Here is a 20,138-nt window from a genome sequence, read left to right on the forward strand (position 1 = left end):
TTTCTGTTTTTGGACAGTGATTGTATTTTAAATTCTCCTACATTCTCAAAAAACGCAGTTAATCTGTACCTTTATGGTACAAACGCTGTGGTACGTTGTCAGTATGTTTAGTTATAAAACATAATAGAAAAGTTTCATTTCAAATTGCTGTATATGCATTTGTAACAATGTTGGATATAACAAGTTTTTGAAATGATTATCAGTGCTGATGTATGTTGGAAAACATTTTTATTTCTCTAATAAAGGTGGTATTATACATAATGTAGCATTAATGCTTCATGTATATTTAAACAACATACATAATGAAAATATAAAATTCTTGAAAGTTTTGTAACTAACAAATGTTCGATTGTACCATTTACCATTCATTTTTTTAAAGTTGCATTAACTCTACACACTCTTGACTCCAAGGTTTTTATTTTCTTAATTATAAAAACTGGAAATGAATGAAAAAATGAATGTAGTGTATCTTTAAAACTGATTTAAGGCTCACCATTGGACCTTACCCACTGTTTTGTAACTTAACCTATATTGTTTGTATCTTGGAAGACAAAAATGAACCTGTATTATATCATTTGGATTCTTTGGTTCCAGCGGTTGCTGTTATTTAATTTTCATAGTTTTAACCTCTTAAAATCCCAGGCGTGTTACATCCTAATACTTACTTTTTTTAGTAATTAAATGAAAAGCAATGCAAACTAATGAGTTATTCTTAAATTATAGGAGTAAGGTATGAAATCTACTGGTTAAAACTGATAACTTGATTTATTGTCAGAATAACTGATAGATTATTGATTAGTAATCCTAAAAGAGTGATACAGATGCATACAACCTGGCAAATTTGAGGTGGGAGGCTCGTACACGCGCTCCATTAGGACGACATTTAAAATGGGCATGCATGGCTATGTAGGCACATAAGGGTGAGAGCATAATAAATAACACTCTCTGGACACCCAGGGGGTCAGCAGCGGCACTCAGACCTGGAGAGAGCAGAGATTAGGAAACAAAAGGTTGCAACAAAGGACAGTCCACGTTTTCAGGTTTCAAACGGGGTGTCGGCCTAATTGCTACTGAGCACCCCTCTCCTCCCCCAGCACATCTCTCCCCTCTTAGCCTTAATTCTGACCCATTATCCACACGGCAATCTCCATGCAAATGGAATTATTCACTTGTAGGAACTCAACATGCAGGTTACCGTATATAACACAAGTTTGTACTGTTTGCTGTACCAACTTTTACAAAAACTTCAAATGGATCTGATCAGTTTCTCTGTACTCCAACAGGATTCTGACTTTTATAGGTAATAACACCTCATAGTAACAGTAGTAATCTATCTATCCATCCTTCCAGTTTTAGCCCACTGACTAGTTCTCAACCATACTTAAACCAGCCATCACGAGTTAGCTACATTAGCCTTCTATTACTAGCCTTCTAGCTCTATTAAACTTAACTAAAGCAGCAAACTTTGGACCTGGTTGATTGCATTTAAGGTAAGGGGAAATTTGTGTACATTTGATTTTTCTCTAACCTAATGCTTTAAAGCCACCACTAGTGGACAAAGGTGCATAACTGGAAAAGAAATTCTACAAAAAAACCCCAGTAAAACAAGGGAATGTCCTCATCTTTAAATGATGACCGTCAGTACGCAGGAAATTCACATACACTGAGAACATTTTTTACATTCAAATAGTTTGCTTATATTTCAATATTATTAATAATTTTTAACAATTATATCCTAATATGGGTTCACAGTGAGATGCTTAAAACGTTACTAGGAGGCATTAATGAGAATGTATTGTCACTTCAATAGAAGCAAAAATGGTTTTATAAACCCACCTTTATGTCTTAAATAAGATTATATTATCAAACCACGGTCAGTTTTACTTTCATATGCCCCTTTAGGGCTTGACTGTACAAATGACTACAATGTATTATATGTATCCCAGGATAATATATTAATAACTTCATGTAAGCTATAGAGGTCCTCTTCTTTACATCTAAAGACTTGACTGACCTGATTTACTGCATGCCTCTAAGTATATGTTCAGTCTACAGGTACGCAGTAAATCGCCTATAATAGTGGCACAGGCAGGCGTACAATTGTAACGGCTGTTAAAGTGGCATCATTGCACACCCCAGGGCCATCAGCGACCTAAAGATAAGAGCATTACAAGTCTTAAGTCACCTGAACTAATCCTTCCACCCAGCACTATACCTGCAGGCCCCCCTGACCCTGCCTGTCACCTCCGTCCTGCTCTGCTCCACACTGCTTCTCGTTAAGCTCCTGCTGGTTGCGATAACCCCCTTTGGTGTGCTGACCATGAGCTCTGCCATTCTGAGGCATTAAACTTAGAATGGACTGACCCAGGATGTGTCAATGGGAAATAAGCTCATCACTTTCATATAAAATCCTTTATTTACTTTTTGTACATTTATTTATTTATGGGATATGCCATGGTAACTTTATTCTTTTTTGAAGTATTTTGGACCGATTTTACAAGTCTATTCATTCTAAAATGTTCGCACAATATAAAGAGCAGCCAGTCAAAAATTGATTTACAAGGCATTGTCTCAACAGCGATGATATACAAATGTATCACCAGAAATGGTCGAAAGTTACTTTAAAGCATGTTAACAAAAGTTTTTAATCCTCCAACCATTCCTTCTCATTACACTATTGGGAGGGGGTCAAACTCAAGCCAAGTGGTCTTCTCCAAGGGGGGCTGATTGAGAAAAAAATGCAGGGAAGAAAGGGTCTCATTTTTTCTATATCTGAATTTTGACTACACAGCCTATACCTTCATGTAAGTGCATCTAAGGCAATGTTTCTAATTCTGTCACCACAACCGCAACGTCTACTACTACTGATAATAATTAATAGTATTAATAATCATTATTATTAGTAGTAATATTAGTAGCAGTTGTAGAAACAGAACGAGTAGTAGAAATGTCTAATGTTTAATAGACATTTTAGTATTCAATTAAATCAAGTAAACCTTCGTTTAACAGTAAAATTATTTGGGACTCTTATTGTGACAGCACTGCCATTCCTACTGAATGTGCTTTTAACATACCGTTCCTAACATTCTGTTGGGCAACCAGTTACAGCTGTTGGGCAGGTAAAGCAAATCCACTAATCAGATGTAAACATTTAGCGTGTGAAAAACAAAGAAAGTGTTTTGCGGGGCAGATTTAACAATAAATTGCAAATATGTGACGGCCCATATGAAGATTTTTCCGCAGGCCAGGAGTGACCCCTGCTATATTGGGAGCTAATATTAAAAGCTTATTAAGAAGAGGACCATCAGTTGGATATACTAGAATTTGTGCGGTGGTCTTCTCATAGCTCTTGGGTTGAGGATTCTGAGGGACTCCAGTGAGGGCCACCAGGGAGGCTCCTCTACCCATAGCCCTTCTTTGAATGCAGCCTGTGCTGCGATGTCTCTGAAATCATAAATCCTGGCCCCTGGAAATGGCCCCCCCAAGTGTGCCCCTCCAACTCATCCTACGATAAATCACAGCTCTATAATGGAAAACCAACTAAGCAGGGAGTGGTAAAGCACCGTGTAACAGGTATTGAAGATTAATGGCTGGCTTCGCAGGACTTCGCCGGCAGCTCTCCGCCCAGCCCCCCATAAGGTACATGTTTGGACATTCGAGTAATGACCAGCGCTTCAAAGAGAATCTTTTTCCCATCTTATCATATTCACTGTCAGTGGTTTCAAAGGAATGGCTCACACTGACAGGCCGAGACAGAGACTTTAAGTTCTAATAGAATTTTGCCAAGAAGACATCGGTCATATAACATCCTTTCACACCTGCCATCGGCATTCTCAAACATTTTTGAAGCCTTTTTCTGGAACTAATACACAGTGAACTTTCATCTTCCACTCCTTTTATAATGAAGCCATAGTGGACTCTTTGAGACCCTTTGCCCCCTTTACCCCCAAAACTCCATTGTATGGGCATCCATTTCTTCCAAAGCCAGCGCATTCTCTCCCAATAGTCATCTTTTATCCCACTAATGGCGATGAAGATAAATGTGGTGCCAAATGAAGGCAAATGGTCCACCACCCCCCCCACCACCCCAGCACTTATACACAGACACACATGCAAACACATTCAAACGCAGAACAGCAGCACTTTCAAAAGAGACAAATGGATATGAAGAAGTTTTCAGGTTTTTGACTTCTCTCTGCTCTCTGGTTTAATTTATTCTCTTTTGATTGCATGACAGAATAAAGAGGCTTACAGTTCAGAGGGTGCATTTATAGAATGGTGACAAAATACAGTATGATAACATGTTCATTAAATAAATACATTCAATAGTATTGTAGGAAAGACCTGGACACTGAGTCTGAATCCTAGACTTTGTAGTATTCAATTTTTTCCTCTTTTTCGCATAATCTGAAACTCTAGTTACCCACTGCATTGTGTTGATATTTCATTTCATTAGTGAATGGACTAATACCAGTGATCCAAACTTGCTTTGAAAAAGTATTTTTTACCTTGACTTCCATTACAAGTTAAGAATGTTTATATATATGAATCACTGATGCCTGAACAAAACTTCATATCTCCAAAATGGTAACTTTACAGGAAAAGGAAAAACATACTTTACCTTTAATGTAAGTCAGTGGAACCAGACTTTTTCCCAAGTGCCTTTGGGCCACTTCTTTTGGTCCATTTATCATGAAATTTACAGACAATGTAAAGGGTAACAGGTATTTTCAAATTATGTCAAAAACTGAAACTCGACAAAAAATGGAGATGCGAGGTTTTGTTCTCACAACAGTGATAAATGAATATGTCTGTGTATATATAGTAACATTTCTATTCATAAGTTAACACATCCTCTACAGACAACAAACGTCTGCACATTTCCATGCACAATTACAGTTTATCTGTTGAATTTAACATATTTGGAAAAAATAAAACATAAAATGTAGCCTGTTAATAAGTCATAGGAACATGTTATATTTTATGTTTATGCCTAATGCTAAATGCAGCAAATAAATAGATATTTTGTACTAAAATTTGCATATTTAAGGTTGGGCCTTGTAACTTCTTTTCACTTAGAAAACCAACAAAAAACATTATGTGTGTATATTGAATGTTTTACAGTGGCTTCAAATGTGGCTCAGCCTACAAGATTCTGGAACCGGAAGTATCCATATTATAATCATGTTTTTGTCTTCCGACTCTGACATTTGGTGACATTTTTTAAAGCCATAACTGGCTCCAGAACGCAAGCTCAGAAATAGCACACAGAGTGAAAGAGTGAACACTTGCGAAGAAGCCGTTTGACGTTATGCAGTTCTACAGGAGCCTTCAAGGAAGCCTCTATTCAGAGCTTCGGACATCAGCGCTGCTCAACAAAGACATACTGTACGGGATGAGGGAAGAGAAAAGGTTAGAAGGTCAGTCGCTTTCTCTCCAGCGCTGTGTCAATTAGCACACATAGAGGCTGCATTATCCTCCCGCCATTCTTTGACACTAGAACCATCCAGCGGTTCAAGGGCCAAAAATTGCACTCATGCAGTTCGTACATAGTTAGTCGATATTACACTTGTTTCGGCCTCTGGTACATTGAGGAATGTGGCTTGGTATGCATGCATAATTGCGTGTCTTGAGCCCGTTGTTGGTGGATGGGCTCTGGCAGGGCTGCTCAGAGTCGTCCTGCTAAACACAGCGTCCTTCGTTTCTTTAAGATCAGATCACGCACAATGCTACCAACAATGCTCCATCCTCCTGGCCTGAACGCTTGACTATGAGATTAGGATTTGAGGGCCTCTTCAAAGGGATCTTTTGTTTTGCCCAAGCAGCCTTTCGCTCGAGGCCGTTTACCCCCAAAACTTTACATTTGGCAATGCTAATACATGTGTATTTACAAATCAAATACACAAGTAAATACGTCCAAGTTTCGCATGAGAGGACCCTGTTGTGGAAAAGCCTGCCTGCAAACACTCCAGGCCTACTCAATATTAATAACATTGTTTAAAAATGTAAAAGCAGTATCTCCAAAAATGAGAAAAATAGCCCCTAATTGCCATAAAACAACATGTTGTTTCCATGTAATCCTTAGTGGGGATTAAGTGAAAGTGTATGTTTGTCAATCATGTCAACAGTGAACAGAATCATATTCATCATTTAACCATCAAAGTCCATTTTCTTGCATAGTGAAGCTAAAGAAGTGGTTTATTTTGCACTGATATAATGCTGCTCTTCGAATTTAATTCAGTTTAAGGGCCCATAACACTGAAAACTTAAATGTACACCTCACCTTTCTGAAATAGAAGTGTTTGATGTAGTATGTAAATGCAGTTTCACAAAGTACTATTCACTCCCCATTCCTTACAGTCCATGTACGGAAACTAAGCTGCAAAACCAGCCTGTATTGAATTCATTATTTTTGTGATGTCACAAAAACCAACACATTTACAGATATCTGCGTATTCAGCCTACAGCAGTTTAGTCCTGCCCATTCATGCTGACATTATAAGGAGTGTTCCTGCCAGGCAGCCAATCAGAATGGAGGTCATTTACATCTTTGAGTCTTAAAGTTGCAATAACAGAAGCAGGTAGTTAAATTCAGTTAAAGAGAGTTTTAAAAGTGGTCATATATTTGGTACGTGAACGCTTACAAATGTTATAAATGGAGCTCAGGATGAAAAATTAAATAGAAAAAATGGAAATTATGGGCCCTTTTAGACAAAAGGGGAAAGGGAAGGTGTGCATGAATGTGAGTATGCATATGTGCAGGTTACACGAGCTACAGAACTTAAATGTCCATATAAACAAATTGATTAAAATGTACCTTCTTGATGAATCAGCAGCGATTTGCAATTTGAATGATGATAATGAATACTTTCTTCTACTGGTCTCTTACTAATGGGACTAATAGGTTTAATGTGTAGAAAATGTATGTTAATATAAAGACTGTGAGTGTAATAATGCTACATATCAGAGGGTTGATGTTGCACTGAAATCACAGCTGGACTCATAGTTAATAGAGGCAGCCAGTTTATTGTTTAATTGAAATCTGACTGCCCTACATCATCCAGCCCTGTTCCTCATTTGGGGGGGATGCCATTCTCACACTAAGTCCATCTGCAGCTTTGAAGTCCTGACTCCTCTTCACATCCTTGATACGTGACAGAATAGGGAAGGGGGGAGCTTGCAATAACGGACACAAAGTTTGAGGGGGTGCTCTTTCACGGCATCAAAATTCTCCCCTCCCGCCCCCAAGAAAACGCATCAGAGAGAAAGAGAGAGAGAGAGAGAGGGAGAGAGAGAGGAAAGACTGAGTGGAGAGAGAAAAAAGTTCCCCCACTGAAAGAGTCCCTTTCTCAAGCCAGGGTGGCACCACAATGGCCCATGAAAAGATGGATAGAGCGATTGTCCTGTTTAGTGATCCGCAAACGGGGGAGAGCTGGGGTTCCTCAGGCAGTGCAGGGGTGGCCTGAGCCGGCCCTTCACTCACTCTGCTTAAGGATTGGGGGGGGTGGTGGTGGTGCGAATCGAGGGTCCAAGGGCATTGAGCAGAGGAAAAGACCCCATGGGACAATAGAGGTCCTTGGAAGAGACGGCAGATCACCAGGGGCCCTAAATGTAGCAAGACTCTGGCTGTTGAGGGCCAACCGCAAGGGGGCCAAACCAAGTGGAAAAAACCCAACACTTCCTCTGAGGATTTACCAAGTGTGCTCTTACTCTAATAATGGTGGGAGATGATTTTGACTGGCTTTATTCAGATCAGATCTGCGCACTTGGTGAGACAAAAGAGAAAAATCTTACAAACATTGTCACATTAAGCCCATTACCTTTTAGAAGTCGTGGTTATTGACTATCGCAAGTGAAAATAGATGCATAGGGCAAGTTGTTATCAATTATTTCTAACTTGTAACATTGAAACAGGTAAAGAAATTCTTAAAAATGTAGATTCCAAACTTGCAATTGATACCAAATTTGTGCTCGTACATGCAAGAGGAGATTTTCTTAATATCTGAATTTGTTGACAAGTTATTGTTGTATGTACAGTCTTGATTTACACTTTTTTGAGGCGATTGTCATTTCTTAACATTGGAACAAACAGAAGTACAACTCAAACCTGCTAACAAGATGTAAATCAAATGTAAATGTAATTTGGTGCAAAAACGATGTAATAAATATGTAATTACACAGCTACATTTTAAGAGTATAGTAAAACAAAGGTAATAACTCTTATAAGGCTGGCTTTTACACAGTGAAACCCACATGAAACTAAATTGTACTTAAGTTGCATAATGTAAAGTGCTCTGCACCTCAAATGAAACTCATTTGGAACAGTTACATGTTTTAAGAAACAGCCAATGAAAATGGCAATAACGCATCATGTGATCGTGTTGTACAATATAATTTCAAACGATCCATAATTTCAGATCAATGGACAGAAGATAAGGACCACCTGACTGACTTTATGTAAGGTTGATACATGTAATTACTCACTCTAATAGACTTCTCAAAAATAAAGGGTCTAAAATAGTTCCTGTCAATGAAAAACCTTTAAATGGTGCATTGTGTTGAGGTTCTTTAAACTTTAAAAAGCTTCTTTAAAAGTCCACTACAGTATTCCTGAAGGAACCAAGAGTGGTTCTTCCAAAGCATCGCTCCCATCATCTTTTTTCTGCACCTTTATTTGTAGGAGTGTGACTTACATATTAGTTACATAGTAGTTACCGTATAATTAATGTTACTTAATGAATAATAAATCTCCAAATTAAAAACTGAATAATAAGCCTGCATCTGAAGCTTCCAAATCTCACACTCTCACACAAACACAGACCATATTTACACATGTGCTGGAGGGGCTCAGTGTTGTCTGATTGATCAGGCAGCCCCATTCTTTCGGCTGGGTTTGGCACTGTTCACTTTCCTTCAGGAATGTTGTTTACGTTGTCAGCGCAGAAAGGGGCAGATGGAGAATTAAAACATTCAAAGCCAATTAGAATGGAGGAATGCCATCATCCATCTTGTTTTCCAGTCACTCCAACAATGCCATGGTGGCCTTAAATGGGAATCCCATTTGCATGTGGAGGTTTAAATGTATTACAAATTGTAATAGTGTCACTATGCTGAGGTTATCTCTTAACCCCTGGAACTGCGAGGGTCTGTATGTGGGTCTAAACTTCAGTCCCTCAGTCTCACCAATATAACTTGTATACTGTTGCTGTCAGAACAAAATCTTGTATTTCAGAAATGGTGAGTTTATTTGAGAAAAAAAATACTAATCTCTAATGTTGGCTAATTTAGAAAGAAATTTTATTCCAAGCAATTTAGCACCATTTCTGTTGGTCCATTAAATATTCACACAAGGTAAAGGGCAGCTGGAACTGACTTTTTTTGAAGTTTTGATCTGACCTATGTTAACATATCTTTGCTGTCAGAACAAAACTTTGTATCTCCATTTTTTCTCATTTCATTTTTTTTTTTTTTACAGAATTTGAAAGTGCCTGTTAAACTTCATGATGGACCATTTCTTCTTTCTCCTGTAAAGTTAACACTTTTGAGATATGAGGTTTTGTCATGCTGCAATGGTATGTAAATTAATAGTGATTAATAGTAATTACAGATAATTTAGTGTAGCTAGCCTTAACCTTTATTCAAAGACTTTGACGAACTTTTAAGGGTTTATGTTCCAAAACAAATCATTTTTTATGTGACCATTTTTGAAACTCTCTTTATTCCTTAGAATTAAACAGGCTGTTTTTGTTACTTTGCCTTATGATGCATGTAAATGACCTCTGTTCTTTTTGGCTGCCTTGTATTGCACCTCATTGAAAAAGTAGATGGAATAGGCAGATATATGTAAATGCTTTGTTTTTTGAGATATTACAAAATGAATTCAAAATGGGTTGTTTCTCAAGCATAGTTTCCATATATGGGTTGTGTGTTTTGAAGTGCTGAAATGATGCTTGTTGTTTTGCAACAATACTCTTATTTCAATGCGAATGTTTGGATAGAAACAAAAGGGTTAAATTCTTTAAATGCCCAATGGAAAATGATCCGATAAGGATTTTTTGTCTGTGGTATCTAGGTAGAAACAGCCAAGTGAGCTCTCCCATTGGTTAGAACTTTAGGAGATGAATAAATTTGTCAGATTTACCCACCAACATTATTAGGAACCTACAGTGAAATCAACCAATCGCAATTCATTTTACAATGCACTGTAAAAAAAGAGTGTGTTTTCACTGTCACAGTACTCTGAAATGTAATGGTCATTACCCATTTTTAAAGTTAAATGCATTTAAATAAACCATACATATACAGTATTTTAATACTGCTGCTTAAATAGAATGTATTATCACAAAAGCTAATTACCACCTTTATTTCACAGACAATCGTGTTTATTTTAATAGTTGTTATTATTAATACGATTATTAATAGTTGTTAGTTATTATTATGGTCAAATACTGTCTGTGAGAAGAACTAGTTCAAACTGTTGAACTACAGTAAAAGGCAGTATTTCTTAGAAATGAAATGACTGTAATTCTACAAAATTTTGTTTCAATTGAGAAAACGTACTTTTATTGTTAACTAACAATAATTAATTAATTAATTAGTTTTACCCTTTTTTTCCCAGATTTTTAGACAGTGTGATTGGGACTAATTTTGTGAAAAGAAATGTCACTCTAGGCCTTCTGGAAGTCCTAATCATGCCAGTGACTATGAGTGCGAGTGGTGCTGAAGTCTTTGCTGAAGGTGAAATGTATTGTTGCTGTCAAAATAAAAGCTCGTATCTCAAAAAAAAAGTCAGTTTACTGTAGAAAAAACATTCTTCACTTTTAATGTAAATAAATGTAACAAGACTTAATGATTCTAAGTCATTTCAGTCTGTTGGTCTGTTTTGTCATGAAATGTTGCAAAAGGCAGCTGGCACTTTCAAATGATGTAAAAAAATGGAGATACAAGGTTTTGCTTCAACGTTATGTTAATACATGTTACCAGCTTCATATTGAACACGTTTTCTGTATGTGCTGACAATACACACAATATACTCCGAAAAGCACATTGTGGCGAACTGTGAGTGAATTTGTCATGATATGATCAAATACTGTCATATTGCCCATCCCATTCCTATGCATATCACTGCTGTCAGAAGAAAACCTCGTATCTCCATTTTTGTCGTTTTTCAGTTTTTGACATAATTTGAAAATGCCTTTTATCCTTTACATTGTGTGTAAATTTCATGTTGAAAGGACCAAAAGAAACAGCCAAAAATGACTTGGAAAAGACGTCTGGTTCCATTGACTTACATTAAAAATTAAGAAGGTTTGTTCCTTCTCCTGTAAAGTTACCATTTTGGAGATGCAAGGTTTTGTTCTGACAGCAGTGATATGTTTGCTCAAAGTGGAATTCTGTGGCACAAATTTGAAATCTAAAAATGTTCTTATTCATATGTGGAGACAAGGTTAAGGAATCACGTTAATAAAGAAGGAGTGTAGACTAAAAGGTGTATATTGCCTCTTCTGTGCCTTGGCATTACACTGAAGAAATAGTGCTTTGAATTTATGATTCAAATGTGTTAATCAAGAGAATCAAATGTTTTACATATTCACAAATCTTTTCCAAAGAAGTAAACCGAAAGATATAAACTGTGTCACATCTTTTATGCACATTAGAAACATGTAAATTCAAAGTGTCATTGCGGGTTAGGGGGTTAGCAGGGGTTAACCAAACCTGTGGAGCCACCACAAACAAATGGAAAAACACCGGCCGCTTTGATCCAGTTTGGCGGAAAGTCTGGAGCTCTTGAATTTGGAAACATCTGTCTTTTTATTAATTACTTCGCCAGATCCGCCGTCATTTCGCAACATACATCAGCTGTCAGTGAGAGACAATTCTCCCAACAATTCAACTCTCTTTCTCTTCACTAATCAAAACCAAACTGTCAAATCCTGCACAAAGCATCATGCCTGATGCTAAACGAACAATAGCGTGTTATACATATTTATCTCCAGCGATGGCACAGTTGACCCGCGGCTCTGCTCTGGCTGGAGCGTCCCGCACCCCTCTGAGGTCTTTTCTCACGGACTATCTCCAAGCTGCCAGTCCTCGGCTCATTTGCCTCTGAATGCCCTTCTAACCCTGCTTTCCCCTACACGGAGGTACACAGTTACAAAGAGCACTCACTTTCTGACATGCTGACACACACCCACACCCACACACTCACTGTATGAGCACGCCGGGGAGGTGTGTGTGTATGCGTGTGTGGTGGGGGGGGTGGTGGCGCAGGGGTTGGGAACTGTTGCCCTGCTATCACCTGCTCCTTTTCCCTACAGTTATTTGTATGTGCTGCTCAAAGGCTGTCAGCCTGGCCCCAGGTGATCTGATAAATCTTTACAACTCCCTACCCCACCCCATATCTCAAGTTCCCCTCAGTCTCCACACTGTATTTGCATATATAAATCTGCTGCCAGCTTCAAGAAATGCAATCGAAGTACAACTAAATATATGCTGAACAATGTCTAATGCAAGACATTGACTTGAATGGAAAATTTCACTCTAAGGAGTCACAGTTATTGTTGCCAATAAATAAGTATAACATAGTGACAAGTATTAACATAGTGTAATGTAATGTAAATTATTTCACACTCATAGCTCATTGAAGCTGAGATTAATTGCATACCTTTGCAGATTCTAACGTTTCAATCAATTCCATGATTGTGTTTGGAAGTACAAGAGAAAATCTGATGTAAAATTTGTTCTAGTTAGAGAAAGGAGATAAGAAATATATGAAAAGGAAGGCTCAGGTGTAAATGCCATTCATTGCCTGACAATTCATGTTATGTAATTGTAACTACATTGCAATTACTATGTTATTAATATGTACTTACATAACTACACTGAAATAGTACATCAAAACAAAGTAATAACCCTACATTTAGCATGTATACACACAGGTCTGGGGCAATTGACACAAAACATTTATATTATGAAGAGGTTCTTTAAAACAAAGATTTAGTAAAGGTCTTTTGAAATATTCTTGAGGGAATAAAGAGTAGTTCTCTATGGCATTGCTTTTTATTGTTTTTTATTGTTATTGCTATTTATTGATGTAACACACATCATACACTACCATACACTATACATCACTGTGGCCCCAGTTTTGTGTACAATTGTGCTATTCTTAAAAATGTATTAGGTTTACTGTGTTAAGAAACACAACGTCAAACTAAATAGCATTTCTTGTAAACAGACCATTTGTGGTTTTGGCAAAGTGTTCTTTCAAAAGGCAGCTGGTGTCATCAGATCATTATTGTTTGAGCAGTTTCTTTAGAGACATCTGCAAGTTTGCATCAAGAACACCTTTGTACACTTCTGAGTTCATGATCTCTGATGAACAGAAGCTCATCTACACTACTGAAAGAAAAACATCACCAGACTTGGGGGTTTCCACGGCTGTGCTTTACAGTAGTGTTAGTGCAGTCTGGTTAGAATTCTTCAGATTTCCCCACACAAAGAGTCTATCATCAGTTGATTCTACCATCAGTTGATTCTACCATCACTAAAGAACCTAAAGAACTTCATTAAGGTTCGCCGATGGTTAAAGGGTCCAAATAACCAACAAAACATGTAATTTGGATGTTCAAACTTCTGCATCTGTTCATCTTGCATCAAAGTATATTAAAGCGTACTTTGGCATGTCGAAATAACAAAGGTTTGATGAAACCAAAAATATTGGATAAAATTGGCAAAATTCACACAAAATTTCACTCATTAAAGTAATTACTTTGTGATAAACATACATTTAAGAACATGCATTTATAATGTTACAACAATGTTAATGGGAATACAGTCATATGACTGTAATTTAATCAGGTGTTTCCGTTTCTGTTGTCGTAGCTACAAAACATGACCGAAGGCAGCAGATTCCAGCAGACTGAAGAAATTGAAATGTCTCTATATCTTATCAAAGTAAAAATTCTTAAATGGTAAACAGACAGAAGGCGCTGCAGTCAATAAATGGACACTTTCCAGCCATTATGTTAGCCAGTGAGTTCTGCCCTCCACGTTCTTGTGACCTAGCCATAGAATAAAACACAATAGCAATGAGAAGTTGCTCAATATTCAAGATTTCTCTACAGGCTGGCTCCATATTTTTCATTAAGTTTAGACATAAGAAGTTTTATTCTCCTGCTCAGAGCTGAAGGAAACAATAGAAACCTGGCTACTAATTCACAGCTGCCCAGTTAGAAACAAAGTAGATCTGAAACTACAAACAGCGTCCAGTGTCTCAGAGAGTGAAAGTTGTAGAGGCAGCTCTAAATGTACTGCAGGCCCCTTTCATTAGGATTCAGCGTGAGCGCTGGTTTCGCCATGCGGCTCAGGAAATCCAATCCAGCGCGGCCTGCCCCGGGTGCAACCAGAGCTGAGGAGCAAACGAGGCTGCAGGCTTTCTCCTGACCCTTCGCAAAAATGTTGATGTGGTTGCGGCACGTTCCAGCCCCATCATTTGCATAACTTTGCATGAGTTTTGCCTTGGCCGCCTCAAAAAAGTGCAGCCTGTTCCTTATGCAGATAACAAGTGTTTGTATGACTAACCATGTGAAAAATGCTGGAAAAGTACCGGGAATCCCACAGCAGGAGATACTGTGATAGATAGGATCAGGTTGTGTTGTGCCATAAATTGAATCCAGTATTTGATTCCAGTTACGTTAATCATTATTATGGAATGAATGACTCTTGTCATGACAAGCAAAGGCCATTTTAAAAGAATGGCATGCGTAAAGCAAAACACTTAGGCTGTGTCCGAAACTGCTGGCAGCTGTCTTGATACTCTGCTGCCCATGCTGTCTTACAAGCCATCTCAAGCCCCCCCAGCCCCCCCCTCCATCCTGCTAGCTGATGTACTGTAAAATTAAAGGCTAGCTAATAACAATGACTACCACAAGCTGTCTAAATTATGTACATTTATTACTGGTTAACTTTGTGTTGTGGTTAATTGTGGCTAAATATTACTAATGATTGGATGCTCATTTGGCCTTCTAATGCTTCTAATAATAATCTTTTGGGGTTATGTTTTAACTAACTGATAACCTTCTCAGCATTCTTGATCCAGGTGTCCGTTTCATGATGCAGTACTTTATTAGCGTTATGTTTTACTTTCTACAGATTGAGGTAATATGATTTCATTTCCTTCTTTGGAGACTCCAAAGCATGCAGTGATTCGTCGCAGATCTCAAAAATCTTTCTGAGACTGGAAAATCAGGACTGAAATATCGCTGCTGTCGAAACAAAACCTTGTATCTCCATTTATTTCATTTTTTAGTTTTTGACATAATTTGAAAATTCCTGTTGTCCTTTACATTATTCCAAAATTTCATTATGAATGGACCAAAACAAATGGCCCAGAATTACATCAAAAAATACAGACTTATGTCTGTAATAATTGTGAAATATATGAATTTATTTGGTACAGTATTTAGTATGGTATGGTTTTTATTTACTTACATTAAACATTTTGTTTTTTTCAACTTGATATTATGCAGGACGAGACTGCAAAAGCATGGTAATATTTGGAGATGTGAAGCTCCCCTTTATTAAAAAAGGGGTTACAGCCCAACTTTATGTTACCAGCCACTGTACAAGTGCACACATAAGCTCTCTTTTTCAAACAAACAAAAAAAAAACTTGTACACACAGTGGTCTCTGTCCTCCATTGTGGCAGGACTCCACTTTGACGGCTACATCTACACTGGTTCCAGAAAACAGGCAAATTGAGGAACATCAGCTGGCAGTATTTTATGTAAACAGCAGACTGGGACAAACTGGGTGGCTTCCTACCTCAGAGTACTGTATGGCAGTGATTGCTGCATTTTAGACATAGTCTGAAATAATATGTAACGTAGCCTTAGTCTGTAATAATATGTAAAATCAGAAAGATAGCAGTAGAGAGAGTCAGGTAACAGCAGATTAGCTGTTGGAGAACAGTGCAAGAAAAGTGATGAATGCATTTGTTATTCTGTTTTCATGAACACAAAAATACAAACACTAACACCCACCATATCAACGAGTTAAAAAAGGAAGTTTGCTTTTCTGATGGCATATTAACGATGGTGCCATGCACACGTTACCGGCTTTGAAAACACTTTGTTTGGTTTTCTGTTTACAGCGACATCAGTCATATGTGAAGTACAGGTGCAGTTGATAAGGCACAGGAATAGCTAATATGCATTATGAGTCATGTTCCACTTTACTGATGGTGCCAGTGCGTGGGTTTGGGATCAACGCTGTTTACCAGGATGCTCAGGCTAGGCGCGGTTGCTCCTCAGGCCACGGCCTGCATCTGCTCGCACTGTTACCAGGTTCCTCATGTTGACAAAGGAGACACCTGACGCATGCTTTCAGTCTGTTCATGGAACATTCCACATTATGGTGGGACAACTGGTACATTTCTAAGGTGCAAACACAACAGCAGCAAAAGTGCATGAAGGAATACATTCCTGAAGAGCCTTTATTTTAGTGTAAATCTCCATACTCCAATATGAATATTGGGTGATGAAAACTGGAAACTGCACTCACTTCATAGACTATAAGACTATAATAGAGGGTTTACCAATTCATCAATGAATCAAAGCCACAATGACCCAATTAATTGATTATAGAAATCGACTTTAGTTGCAGCCCTACATGCATTACAGTGATTTACAAGGGTTAAAGCGTGTTGTTAGGCACTGTGATAGTGGGGAATATGACTAATATGACTAATATTTGGGATCAACGCTGTTTGAATACGACTAATATATGACTAATATTCCCCACTATTCCCCACCTAATATAGTTTTTAGTTCTAATGGCTGCACTTTTCCCTTTCCCAATTCATCAATGAATCAAAGCCACAATGACCCAATTAATTGATTACAGAAATCGACTTTAGTTGCAGCCCTACATGCATTACAGTGATTTACAAGGGTTAAAGCGTGTTGTTAGGCATTGTGATAGTGGGGAATATGACTAATAAGCCTACCACTGTCCAATGAGTCATGTATGATGAATGAAATCACTATAAACAATTCTTTCATTAAGCATGATAGTTTGTTAATAGTAATCCATGGTCGCCAAGCAGTCATAACAGTCATCTTATATCATGAATTGCATAATAGTTGTTAATTAATTGCCATATTAATACAGAATTCACGTGACGTGTGGTCATAAGTGTATCTCGAGTATTTCAGAATGGCTATGAATTACTCTCAGCAATCTTAAATCTTGAGTGTTGAAGCTTTAGTGTTATCATGTGCGTTATGTAATTAAATGGCCTGACAGCAGTGAGATGGGAGCCTGTCTATTGGTGTGTGTGAGGGGGTGATGTGGGTATTGTTTGGCATGGGAATGTGCATATTTATATTGGCTCATGGAGAGGACACAGCGTATGGGCCTCATCTCCTCCACATCTCAAATAATCGCGAAAGGCGCACTCCTGTGATGTGCCCTTTATGAGCTGTAACGGGCCATGAAAGTTTGATCTCTCTCTTTCTTCGCCCAGGACTCTCTCGCTGAAGCTGATGTGTGAATTTGGTGCGCCTCTCACTCTTTCTCTCTCTCTTGTCTTTCTCCGGCATCCTTGGAATGGTCCGAAGCACATCGGACAGAGCTCATTATCCCGAGCGTCTTTGCGCTTCCATCCCTTCTTCTTCTTCTTCTCTCCCCTCTCTCCGTCCCATTCGATCCATCCAGCCTTTGGCCCGTCCAATTGAGGACAGCATTCTCGGTCCCCTCTGTTCACGGGGAGGTAATCCCATTTGAACCCCCAGCCTGGGTCAGGGGACCAAAAAAAGAAAAAAGCGCTAAAAAAAACACTTACAAAGCCAAGGAGCCCAGGCGTGCCGCTAATCAGGTTAGCGGCGTTCACGGGCAGCGCGGCCTGCGGGATGCTGGGACTGGGGGCAGATGAGCCAGGCCGCTCCACAGGGTCTCCATCATCTACGGACTCATCCCTCTTTATGCACCGTAATAATGCCCACAATGTGTTCATTAAAGAGCCGGCGCAGGAAGGCCTCATCGGCAGTAAACTCAATTATGTTAATAATCTCAGAATGCTGACAAATAGGTTTTTGTTCGTACACTTCAGTGTAAGTCTTTGAGAATGAGAATGGACTGGATAGAGAAGCGATTTCTGCATCGGACGAATGGGCACAGTTCTGATAAAATTGGATAACACTTTACAGAATGGCAGCATTCCATAAGCATAAGCCTTTAAAGACAACTGATGTAAACCTATCTAGACATTTATAAAGGTTTATTTCAACAAGCATCATTGTCGTAACACTTGATATTGCATCAACATTGACCAAAGCAGCCTTTATGACAACTGACACTTGATGGAATAAGCCTTTATAAATGTTAGTGCAGGTTTATATCAGTGCTGCCCTTCAGTAAAGTGTTAGGCTGACTTTATGACTTTATATGTTTCCAGTAACACAAAGCAATTCAAAAACAAACAACGTTGCATGCAACATATTCAGCTACTCATCTGCAAAGTGTAATTTACATATTTGCAGCATTTTTGTCATCTTCATATGTTTTTTCTAGCTGTCACTGCAGTTTTTCTTGTCCCAAATCTACATTATTTATCTAGTTGTGGTTTACTATATATTTGAGATTTGTATCTGTTATGTATGTTAAGCTTTGATAATTAGTGTTTAAGTAGCTGTTACAGTTATAGCCTACTTGATAACTCATTAATCCTGTCCTAGAAGCACCACATGCAGACCGCATCTCTGTGTCCTCTTCTGTTATAATTTTAATTTAGCATTTAGCATTAGCTGGCTAGTTAATCCAGCTGGTTACACAAACTGAAAAACCTTGAGTCACTCAGGTGGTCCCCAATAACCCATCCTCTGTTTTGTCTTCCTGTCCACGAACCAGCACTATCAATAGTTTGAAAATTTGTAGTTCAACATGATCATGTGATGTGTTATTGATGTTTTGATTGGCTGTTTCACGGAACTTGTTTCACCTGTTGTGGCTTAGTTTCATGTAGATTTCAAGTAACTAAAGTTGCATGCAAAGTTTCACTGTGCTAAGCCAACCTGCCTGAAGTTTTTAGTGAGCGTGTTACTATTTCCGAAAATCTCCAAAACTGGAACTATCCAGTGCATTTCTTTAGTAATTCACGCCACTCTTACATAATGAGTACTTTATGATAATATTTGGGCATGGCTACTATTCACCAATTTCACCAAACATGGGAACCACTGGTCACATTTCTTTAGTAATTCATGCCACTTATATATGCAGGCGATTTATAGCTGAAGGGAGCATGTGTGTGTGTGTTTGTGTGGGAGTGTTGGTGAGGGTGTGTATCTCGCATTAAACCCTTATAAATATTAATTATGCCAGCCCAAAGCCAGGGAATGTGACCTTTGGCTGTGACTCTCACAAACCTACTCAGGGGACTGCTTTCAAGCCCACCCCAGTTCAAAGTGATCTAAAGACGCATTCCAGGCCCTGACCCTCTTCCCCTCTCTACTGCACACTTTTCAACTCAAATGTGCCTTCACCACTGAAAAAGCAACAATTGTATGTTCTTACATACAGTGTTCAAAAGTAGGCTTGGGAATACAATTTATGCCTTGTTTATTACTTTACAAGCTGAAGTCATCATGTATTCATTCATATCCATCAAAGCAATAATGACCAGGGTTACTAAGCGAAACTCAAAATGATCCCAAGAATAAATTTAAACGCGTAAGTAATAAGACAAGTAAATGGACGAACATTAGCGGGACAAATGTATATGTTATAGTGTCCTATTCCTTCAAGTAGGTTAGTATTTAGTATTTAGTTTAGGTTAGTATGCTGTTGCATCCCTCCTTACATTTTTGCATGACAGCTTGAAGTCTTCTGGGGATGGAGCGGATGAGTTTGCTCTGATGCTCAATCTGGGTGGCTGTTTTTTCCGTCTTTTGACAGACCAGAGCATAGCAGGTTTTGAACTCTTCTAATCTCTAAGACTTCAGAACATTTTTCACATTTTAATTTGGAGTTTAAGTGTTTCTCACAGGCAGTTTGTTACATATTGGCAGATCTGTTGAACTCAGCATTCAAGTCTTTCAGACTGTTTTTTTCAACCACTAAAAAAAATCTTCAAAACTCAG

The sequence above is a fragment of the Colossoma macropomum genome, unplaced genomic scaffold, assembly GCF_904425465.1.
Source record: "Colossoma macropomum unplaced genomic scaffold, Colossoma_macropomum, whole genome shotgun sequence".
NCBI classification, from domain to species: domain Eukaryota; kingdom Metazoa; phylum Chordata; class Actinopteri; order Characiformes; family Serrasalmidae; genus Colossoma; species Colossoma macropomum.